The 10514-nt window shown below is 33.0% G+C and overlaps 1 long non-coding RNA gene across 1 annotated transcript; it reads left to right on the top strand.

The window, feature by feature from the left end:
* The first annotated feature begins 5154 nt into the window (after positions 1-5154).
* Positions 5155-9342, top strand: LOC145689028 (uncharacterized). The gene is made up of 2 exons (XR_014132064.1): positions 5155-6199; positions 8956-9342. It is a non-coding gene; the product is annotated as an uncharacterized LOC145689028 (long non-coding RNA).
* Positions 9343-10514: the final 1172 nt, after the last annotated feature.

The following is a 10514-nucleotide window of genomic DNA, read 5'->3' as shown; positions in this document are numbered from 1 at the left end:
AAATTATTATCACTCGCATTTGTATAACATCTCAAGTCTTAACTGTAAAGGGGATCACCTCCCAAGTGATGTCGAAATTATAATGTAACCTTGTTTTATTTGACAGACATGTTTTATGTTAACAGAGCGGTTCTGAAAGCTCTCCTTTTCTCGTCATTGAAATTGTTTAATCTCTTACAATATTTAGTATCTCTTTTCAAGTCGAGCGATGTCATTGTGATCTTTTATTGTTATTGTGATCTTTTATTGTACGCAAACTTTGAGACCAAAGACGCGTAGGCTAAAGGTTAAGTTTGATTCGATTTTAAGTTTGCTGTTTCGTTCAGTAGTGTGGCTATATGAAACGTGGACCTACACAAAGTTTAACTTTATGAGAGTTTAGCTTAGACATATAAAGAACCCTTTTTCTCATTTGATACTCGTAGAAACAAATCTAACAGAATAAATTAGACCCCTCAGGTTTGGTATTGCAAGCTAAGAATACTCCTATATTGTGTTTATTAAAAAGAATAATTATAATTTGTACTAATAACATTTTTATTGTTTTATTATTTTAGAAAGATGGAACCGCAGCCAAGTACTTCATCCGCCTCCCACTCCTCAGCGTCGAACCACATCCAGTGGTTTCATAAAATGGACCATTCATTGTCAGCGTTGGAAGGAAAAAGTGGGAGAAGATGTATTTTAGGAAAAGTGACACCCTACCCCTGTGGAAGACCACTCAGTAAAATGGAATATTGTATGGACAAAATTAAAAATAGAAGACATAGAACCTCGTACTTTCTGTCAACGGCGTGTTCTTTAAATAAAAAACAAAAAATATGGCATTCATGCGAAAAATGCGTAAATATTGAACTTTTAGAAATTTATAGAGAAGAAAAAGACAGAGAGTGTGATGGTGGGGAAATTTTGGCAATAAAATGGGACTTGGAGGGGCGGATGAGGGAAAACAAAGAACCAGAAAAGGAAGAAAAAATGGAAGAGGACGAGGGATGGGAGAGAGGGGAGGTAATTTTGGGGTTGTAAATATTTGTAAATAGCTGTGTATATATATAATGTAAAATAAATGTGTTTTTTTTGGGGGGGTGAAGGCAAAATTTGAGTTTTCTTTAATTTGATTTTTTTAAACCTTCCTAACAAACTTCATAAATGTGTAACTTTTTTTCTTTAATGGTTATATTAAACTTATATCGCTAAATATTGTTTAACACTGAGTCCGAACGTTGTATATATACAACGAGCTTTGCACATACGTTGAGTCCGAGCGTTGTATATATACAACGCGACATTTAAAAATTAAAAGGAAAAAAAGGAGCATGGCCTTGACCATCACGTGTTCACCCAAGTTGTTCAGCGATCAATTCCCCTTCAGAATGTAATAGGAACAAAGGTCCTATGTTTTGTTTCAACGAAAGAAAACAATATTAACTGTGTAGGTGACGTAAGATGTTTTTGCGTCTTATCATCTATTGTAAATCACGTCGCACTGATTACGTTTTCAACACTTCCCTTAGGTTCGTAGGCGTCAAAATCATACACACGCACTCATATCATATGCGTTCGTTGCAGTGAAACGGGCGAACGTGCATTTATATTTTTCCTGTGTATTTTTCGTTCTCTTTTCTTAGAAAAAAATTGGATATTCCTTCTACGAGCACCGGCATTACAGAAAGAAGAGAATCTTTATCAGGCAAAATTTTGAGCGATAAAGAAATTGCAGAACTGATGAATGATTCTGACTCAGACGGTTATGAGTTAGACAGTGAGGAAACTGATTATTCTGTGCTCAGTGGCGTATCCGGGGATGAACACGGTACCTCGGTTTCAAGTGAACCTGAGGTTGCTCCGGTAAAGAAAAAAGCGCGGCGTTCCCATTCAAAGGCAAAATCTGATGCAGATTGGAGCGATAAAATTCAAATAAATGCAAAACCCGTGTTTAGTGGTGTTCCGGGAATTCATCAAAGTACTGGTCTATCTACAGAGTGTTCCCCATATGAAGTGTTTCAGCTGTTTTTTACCGATGAAGTTTTAGATATAATAGAAAGAGAAACTAATCAATACGCGAAACAGCAGATCGAGAAAAAGAAGAAAGAGAGACCACTGAAACAAAAATCTTTGTTTTCTAAATGGAAGCGTGTTACTTCAGTTGAAATCAAGAAATTTTTTGCACTATTTATTCACATGTGTCTTGTACGCAAACCAGCTTTACGGGATTACTAGAGTACCAATCCCATTTTACAAACTAACTACGCAAGAGCTATTGATATGTCAAGGGATAGGTTTTTCGAAATTTTGGCTATGCTTTATTTGAATGACAATAACTTTCTTGTCCCCAAAAATCAGCCCGGTTATGATCCTCTGTACAAAATTCAACCCATTTTGGACATTATTACGCGGAAGTGTCGGGACATGTATACACCCGAAGAATTTGTTGTAATAGATGAAGCTATTTGTGGATTTCGTGCGCGGGTGTCGTTTCGCGTCTATATGAAAAGGAAACCCCGAAAATACGGCATGAAAATTTTCGAGTTGTGCGAAGCAAGAAGTGGGTATGTGAGTAATTTAGAAGTATATGCGGGCTCATATTCTGGTGACGCGCAGCATAATTCAGCAATGAATGTTGTGGATAGACTTTGTGAAGACATAAAAAACAAAGGGTATACAGTTTATATGGATAGATGGTTCTCCAGTCCTATTCTTTTTGATCATCTGTGGAAAAATAATACGAAAGCCGTAGGCACTGTTATGCCGAATAGACAACAAATGTCAAAGGAAGCTTTCAAAAGAAAACTACAAAGGGGAGAACATATTGCTATGCAAAGGAAGCATCTTTTAGCAATCAAGTGGAAAGATGTAAGAAAAGATGAATATATTCTAAGCACTGTTCACACCGATGATATGATTGAGCAACCAATGTCACAAGGAAGGCATCAAAAAATAAAACCTTCAGCTGTGGTCGACTACAACAAATACAAGATAGGGATAGACAAGTCGGACCAGCTGCTCGCGTATTACAGCTTCGAGAGAAGGTCTGTCAAGTGGTGGAAGAAGCAGTTTTTTCATTTGTTTGACTTATCACTTGTCAATGCTCAGTAGTTATATGTTGTTTTCTATCCTAATGTTATCCTTATGGGAAAAAAGGAGAGGTAATCAAACAAAAGGTAGATAATAGTGGCTATAAAGATGAATGCAGAGTAGTGGGGGAATACTTCCGGTAATATAATGTAACTTGAGGTGAAAAACAACCGCAGGTGGACAAAATTCAATGGGATGATTGAATTGTAGAGTGTATGATGGAAGGGGTGGGAGAATATCTTCTGTATGGGAATTTGTGAATAACACGAGAGAGAAAGAACAGATGATGTCGTAAGAGAGAGAGAGGTAGAGAGAGGGAGAGAACCTTCATACTTTGTGTGATTGATAATTGCTGTTTAGTGAACCATGTATGAGATGTTTGGGTCTAAGAGAGTTCCAATGATATTCTTATATATTAACCTATAGAAAGATGTAATGAAGCATAAAAAGAGAGCTCGTGTTCACAAGACCCCAAGAACCCATATATGTGTGTGTGTTGAAAAACCATGAGAAAAAAATAGACTACCCGTGTTTACATGAATGAGAGGCAAAATATGAATGAATGCATGCTATATTTTTTCTACTTTTAGAAGAGACAATTCTTTTTTTTTTTTGCTTTTTTAATATGTTGTTGTTATTGTAAAAGTTGTCGTAACTTGACCATGGGAACCGGCTTGTTGTAGCAGCTGTAGATTACCCCGCCCACAGTGCTTTAACTTGAAAAAAAAAGTATGAGGGAAGAAGATTGATGGAACTTACGTGTTTAAAAACGCGTGGTTATGGAGAACTTAAATGTAAATTGTAATGTTGCATTTAGTTATTATTAAATTAATCTAGAAAAAAAGAGAATATGAATAAACTATATCGACGAAGTCAGGAATCGAACTAACGTATTGTAGCTGAACGGAGTGAATGTATTTTGTTTGTTATGAAGGTAAACCTATAACGATTTTTAAATGTTGTGAGTGGAATACAAATTATATGCTAGCAAAACGAAACATGGAACTTTTATATTAGAGTTACATAAATGAAAATGAATTTTATTGTATAAGAAGTTTATCCTATGAAAAGATAAACAAACCCGAATGGATAATGACTATTCAAAGATTTGTGAAACAAGAGAGATAATTAGTTTCATTAACATATGTAAAAATAGGTTGCGTGAAACTTGTACTCATTTAATAAATGAAATGAAATATTACAATTTTTGAGGCATGTTAGGTTAGGGTTTAGATTTTTTTGGGGGGGGGCTTTTAATATTTAAGGCCATTTAACACTGCACGTTTGAGGACTCCTCGGCGAGAACACAATCCGTGGAAAGGGAAGGAAAAAAAATGATTGGGGAAACGGTTAGGTACCACCCCAGGCATTTACATGGTGTGAATGAGAAAAAACCCTCTATTAGAACAACTGTTATGAGAAAGATTTTACATCTTTTCGATCGAGTGTTGTCCCCACCGGGAATCGAACCTGTGAATTATACGTGAGTACATACAATAATGATGAGATGCATGATATGGTGGTATTATGAAAATGGGAGCCATAAGAAGAACCAACGCATATGGATTATGTTCAGCACGAAGTTTAATTGGCGGGAGCTGGAATCGAACCAGGGAACGTTCGCACTGAAGCAAAAGCGATAGTAATTATACTTTTTTCGAGCGAATGCCCCACAGCTTGCACCAACATCAAGAGCGTTAGCGATTACCCTTTTTTGAGCGAATGCCCCACCAGGAATTGAATCAGAGACCGCTCACACAGACGTGAAGAGCGTTAACGATTACACTTTTTTTGACCGAGTGCCCCACTGGGAATTGAAGCAATGACCGCTTGCACCGAAGGCAAGAGCGTTACCGATTATGCTATGTGGTCTCAATTATGTATAGGCAAACGAAAATCATGGAGTGAATCTTGTTTGTTATCAGGAATTGAAGTATGGATCTCATGTTTGATAGTTAAGTGTTGTTGTATGAATCATGTAAGGTATAGAGATATTTTTTGTACAAGTTCTAAATTGAAAACTTACTTGAAAAAAAAAATCCAAGCTTGTGAACAGATGGTATAGACATGCGTTGTTTACAACGGACGAACGAAGGTTGTTGACACATCCACTAACAGATTGCAACTGTGAATTGTGTTATTGTGAATGGAAGGAAGACCTTTGTTTACTCATATGTGCGGTAATGTATTTAGAGAAAAATCAGGTTTTCTGCTTGGTTTGACACTGGTATGGATTTAGAGGAAAAAGTATCAGATGATATTTTTTTCTTTTATTGTGTGCAGTTGGATGGGATTTAACAATTACTGTGTTTTAAAGGAACAGGTATGGTTATTTGCACGAACTAAAGATGATATTTTTGTACTTAATTTTGAGACGATTTTAAGAAGAAAAAAAAGAAGAGAAGATAATTTATCCTCAAAGTTAGCGTGGGTTATGTTATTTATATATATATATATATATATATAAAACAAGGTTTAAAGAACTGACGCATTCTGCTTCTGAGTGTTGGTGTTGAAACTGTGTGCTTTATTCGTGTGCTGGAGTTTGATAAGAAAATTTTTTCAACATTACCTATATTGAAAGGTACGTTGATTTCTGTTTTTCTTAATTATATACATATGGAAATAAAACTCTGCTTGTCTTTTTAAATGTTTAATATTCATTTTAATAAGATGAGATTTAACTAAATTATTGAGAAAATGATAAATATTCATTTTAATAAGATAAGATTTAACTAAATTATCGAGAAAATTGATAAATATTCATATTAGTAATATGAGAAAATGATAAATATTCATTTTAATAAGATAAGATTTAACTAAATTATCGAGAAAATTGATAAATATTCATTTTAATAAGATAAGATTTAATTTATTTTGGCGAAATGACAACTTTAACGTGAGAATTAATAATAGTTGAGTTTTAAGAGAAAAAGTATTGCCTACAAAATATGAATATTAGCATCACAGTGTAACATTTTCTTTTGTTATTATTCAATATTTTTATTCAAATATAATAATAAATTGTGTTTCTTTTTTTTTTAGCCTAATTTCCACGGCGGACTATTTCAAGTGTTTGGGTGGACTATCATCACTGTTTCACTGAAGATTGAAAAAGTATCAGGTAAGGAAATATTTACTCTTTCGATCAATTTATTAGCACAATAAAAATAATATGCAGATGAACAAATCATTTAGTTGGAATGTTTGTTTCGTTTCGTTAATTTATGGACATTTGAAGATAAATATCGTTGAAACGATATATAAATTTATCAAATGTAGCAGCTTGAACAGTGGAGTTACGCGAAACATGGTTTTAAAACGGAATTTAAATTTGTTTGCTTGTTTAACAACTAGTCCAAATGAGACGGGGACCTCAGTATATTTGAAACTTCCTACCAAGAATTGAATTATCGGTTTACAATCATATTTATTTGACGGATCACAGCGTTGATGTTCTGATGAGATTCCAAACAGGAAAAATAAATAAATAAGGAGTATACACAACAAACCGCGAACTTACGATTATAACTGAGCGAAAGTTATTGTTGAATAAGAGTGATAGGGTTAGGGAAATTAGATTTCGTAAAGTACAGTGTTTGTTTTAGTAAACGATGGAAAAGATACAAAGTGAAATATGCATGTTGCGGGTGTCGATGTCCAAACTTTAATATTGGAGATTTATTTGTCACGTACACGAAAAATTTTTTTTTAAATATTCGTCTTATTAGAATAGATAAGGGATCTTAGAAACAATGGTGTTACATAGAAAGTATTTCTGTTTTCTTGGATACTACAAGAAACGAGTACGAATTGTGTAGCAAGACATGTTTTATGGTAATTGATATATTTGTAGCAGACTAAAGAACGCTTTGAAGATAGTTTCTTATTCTGTATAAGGTTTGAAAATATATAACCGATCAGCTCAGGGGTACATACGTATATGTTTGGATTTATTTTTGTATGTAATTGTGAACGTATTTTGGCCGTACAACTCTTATACGTGTTATGTCAGAACTTTTAAGATGAGTAAAATCGGTAGATTAAATATGTGAGAAAAGATAGGGGAGGGGGAACTTACCACATTTTATAAAATAATCTAAAACTGATGTTTCTTATAAATCTGTTTAAATAATTGTCGCGAGCTAGTATTGAACCTGGGACCCCATCCAGTAGAGCTTCATGAAATCTTTTCCAATTTTCGTTACGATATGCCATATATAGATGCTTTTTTTTATAGTTTTAAAAAGTATGAGGAACATTAGAAAATTTATGTCCATGATATGGAATTATCAGTAAAATAGTACGGTATTGAAAAACATATACAGTTGATAGCTAGAGAGAGAGAGAGAGAGAGAGAGAAAGAGATGTTAATGCCAAACTTTGTGACATGTAACTTGAAGAGAAATACTTTATATACATATTAGGACTTGAACAAGAGATCGTTCACAGAAAAGGCGAGAACCTTATTGAATACATCAAGTAATTTACTCAAAATACAATAATTTTGCTAAATTTCTTTGGAAGAATTTTTTCTTCTATTAACATAATGATTTAGTTAGAGTAATAAGTAACTTGATTAAACATATGACTTGAAAAGTACTATGCTGTGATATTAACAATTGTCCTATGATATTGTCAAGTTTTAAATAGAAATGTTGGTCAGACATACGTTTGGGTTAATTTTTGGAACATACTTTGAATTTTTTGTAAAAGCGATTTTCTACTGTTGATACATATGTAGCTTAAACTATTATTATTATTATTTATATTTTTTAGTATTGAAATAAAGGGTATAGGAACAAAACTTGTGAAAGACTGACGGACACACTCAGAAATTTTTTTTTGTCGGGGGAGCATAATAAATGTGTATATATGGAGAAATTAGATTACAGAAAAGAATAGAAATTACATCATTTTATTTTGGTTAGGATACTGAAGATTGGAGTTTTTTATCGATGGGAAATATTATTATTGTATTCTGGCTGTTAAAATCAAATTCTTATTAATGTAAATTGTAACACAGTTAAACGAAATTTAAGATATACGGTTTGACCACACAGATTTGGGAAAAAGCAGAGAAAAGGTTGAAATCTGCATAGTTCCTAAGTGGTAGGCAACCCAATATGCTTCAGTGCGTTGTTGTAGTATCTAATCTGAAGGAGAACATTCACTAGAAAGAAATCATTTGAATACACTATAAATAAAAATGTTTATTATTACTCTAACATAAGCTTTGATATCTGAAAAGCTGATGATATTTTTAAAATTGTTTCATTTGAGTTAGAAAAACATATACGTTTTCGTTGACGAGTGTATGAAAGACATATACGTTATTTGGTTAGGTGTGAACTAAATTTATATTACAGCAGTGCTAATATATATTGTAAAAAATAAACCTTGGATATATATTTTAAGTTTAGGCTATCCATCGCGTTCATGAAAGCTGAAAAATTCACGAGCAAAATGATTCTTGATTTTTAGTTTAGCGTACCTTTCAGCAGCGAGACGTGGCCCTATGTTGAATACGTACCGTCCCGCCGGAATTGAACCCAGGTCTCCCACGCCAAAGACTACGAGCAAAATGTTTGTATACCACACAATGCTAGCGGGGATTAAACTCAGACATCGGAGGTGAACAATGTACCAATGAACGATTATATAATTATTACTATTTGTAAAAAGTTCGCTTATAATATAAGAAAAAAAGGAAAAACTGTGTTTTGATTTTTTAGGCTGGATTAAAACTTGGAGTATACTATTGCTGAGAATCGGATTTACTTCATTGTAATAATTGGTTAGCCATAAGGATACTTAACTTAGATTGTATAAACTTATAAAATTTCAATTACTAATAATTTTCTTCTTTTTTCCTTATAGGATGGCCAGTTCAATGAACATAATTGAGTCATTTGATGATATTGACTGTATTCTTATAGACATCGAAAATGAAGAAGAACAAAAAAGCAGAAATGAAAGAGGGAAAGAATTAGAACAACGCCAGATGGAAAAAAGGAAAAGGCAAGAGGAAGAGGAAGAAGAAAGGTTGTGGGCTCTCTTCCCCTTAGAAGAAGATGAGGCTGAAAGAATCGTTATAGTTGTGAAAAGAGTCGAGGCCATGGAGCGGCTTCGGTTAAAAAAACGAAGAGTGTAAAAAAAATGTAACATATATAAATATATAATTAAACTTGTATCAAGAAATTAAAAGCAAAGTGTATTTTTTCTCCTTTTTTATTCAAATTGTGATTTTTTAGCAAGAGCATTGCTATTTTGAGACATGAACTTATATTTACAATACTCACATTATTATTTTCTGATCGTGAATCAGTTACAATGTATATTGAAAAAGCTAGTAGTTTGTCTGACACAGACATTAAAAGTGAGAAGAAAATATTTTTTATTTACAGCCTCTAACAGAACGTAAAGGAAAGTAATTTTGAAAATCCTGTAATAGAATCAACAGACATACGCAGAAGAACAGGATGATCAATTATAATGATTGAACTATATAACATGTTGCCTTACAGCTAACATAGAATTTCAACCGTTGAAGTTACATTTATTTCATTCCAAAATTATTATTATTATTATTATTATTATTATTATTATTATTATTATTATTATTATTGCTGTTTTGATTTGCATACATATGAAACATTAGTCGAATTATAGGTAACTAAACACAGAGAATTTTTTGCTAATATACATTAAATGTGTAGTTAATGATATGTAGAACAAGACACAGATTTTAATTAAAAGCTTAATACTGAAAAGTTGAATTCAGACATAAGATAGGATTATGACTTATCAACTAAAATGAATATCATTTTAAAGGTGATGAAAATTGTAGAATTTGGATAACAAATGATCATCTTACGTAAAAGTATAATCTATTTCTTTCTTTCTTTTTAAATAAATAAAAAATGACTGTTATTGGAAATATCTTTTGTGGTACTTCTGAAACAGGTTTTCCTACTTATATATAATTCTGTACGTCTACGGATAACTGTTGTATGTAAAAGAGAGCGTGGCCACAAGTTGTTGTTGTTGTTGTACAGATGGCACAATTTCGTCCATTCCCCACTCCCATGGGTTCCAGCAAAATGAGAAAGATTTTCGTTTTTTGCTATTCCCCCCAGCTAACAACAAATATATATATATATATATATATATATATATATATACATGTTTGAACTATGAAAGAATCCAAGAAATAGAGGCAACACCGGTTTCTACCTGAACCTTTACCCCACGTCAAGCATAGTGACCAACGGAGAGTGGGGGTGGACAAGGTTTTTAGAACTCTGTAAGTATATATCAATGACTCATTCATTCTTTTTGACGAAAAGGAAAGTGAACATTTCTTAAAAAAGTAGTCTTTTATGAGTAGAGGAACTTATAAGATTAGGGCTCTGAATTATAGCAATCAACACGAAAAA

The sequence above is a fragment of the Thermobia domestica genome, chromosome 7 (genome assembly GCF_964235325.1).
Source record: "Thermobia domestica chromosome 7, izTheDome1.hap1.1, whole genome shotgun sequence".
Taxonomy (NCBI): domain Eukaryota; kingdom Metazoa; phylum Arthropoda; class Insecta; order Zygentoma; family Lepismatidae; genus Thermobia; species Thermobia domestica.
The sequence above is the reverse complement of the archived record's forward strand: the minus strand, read 5'-3'. Positions and strand labels throughout refer to the sequence as shown.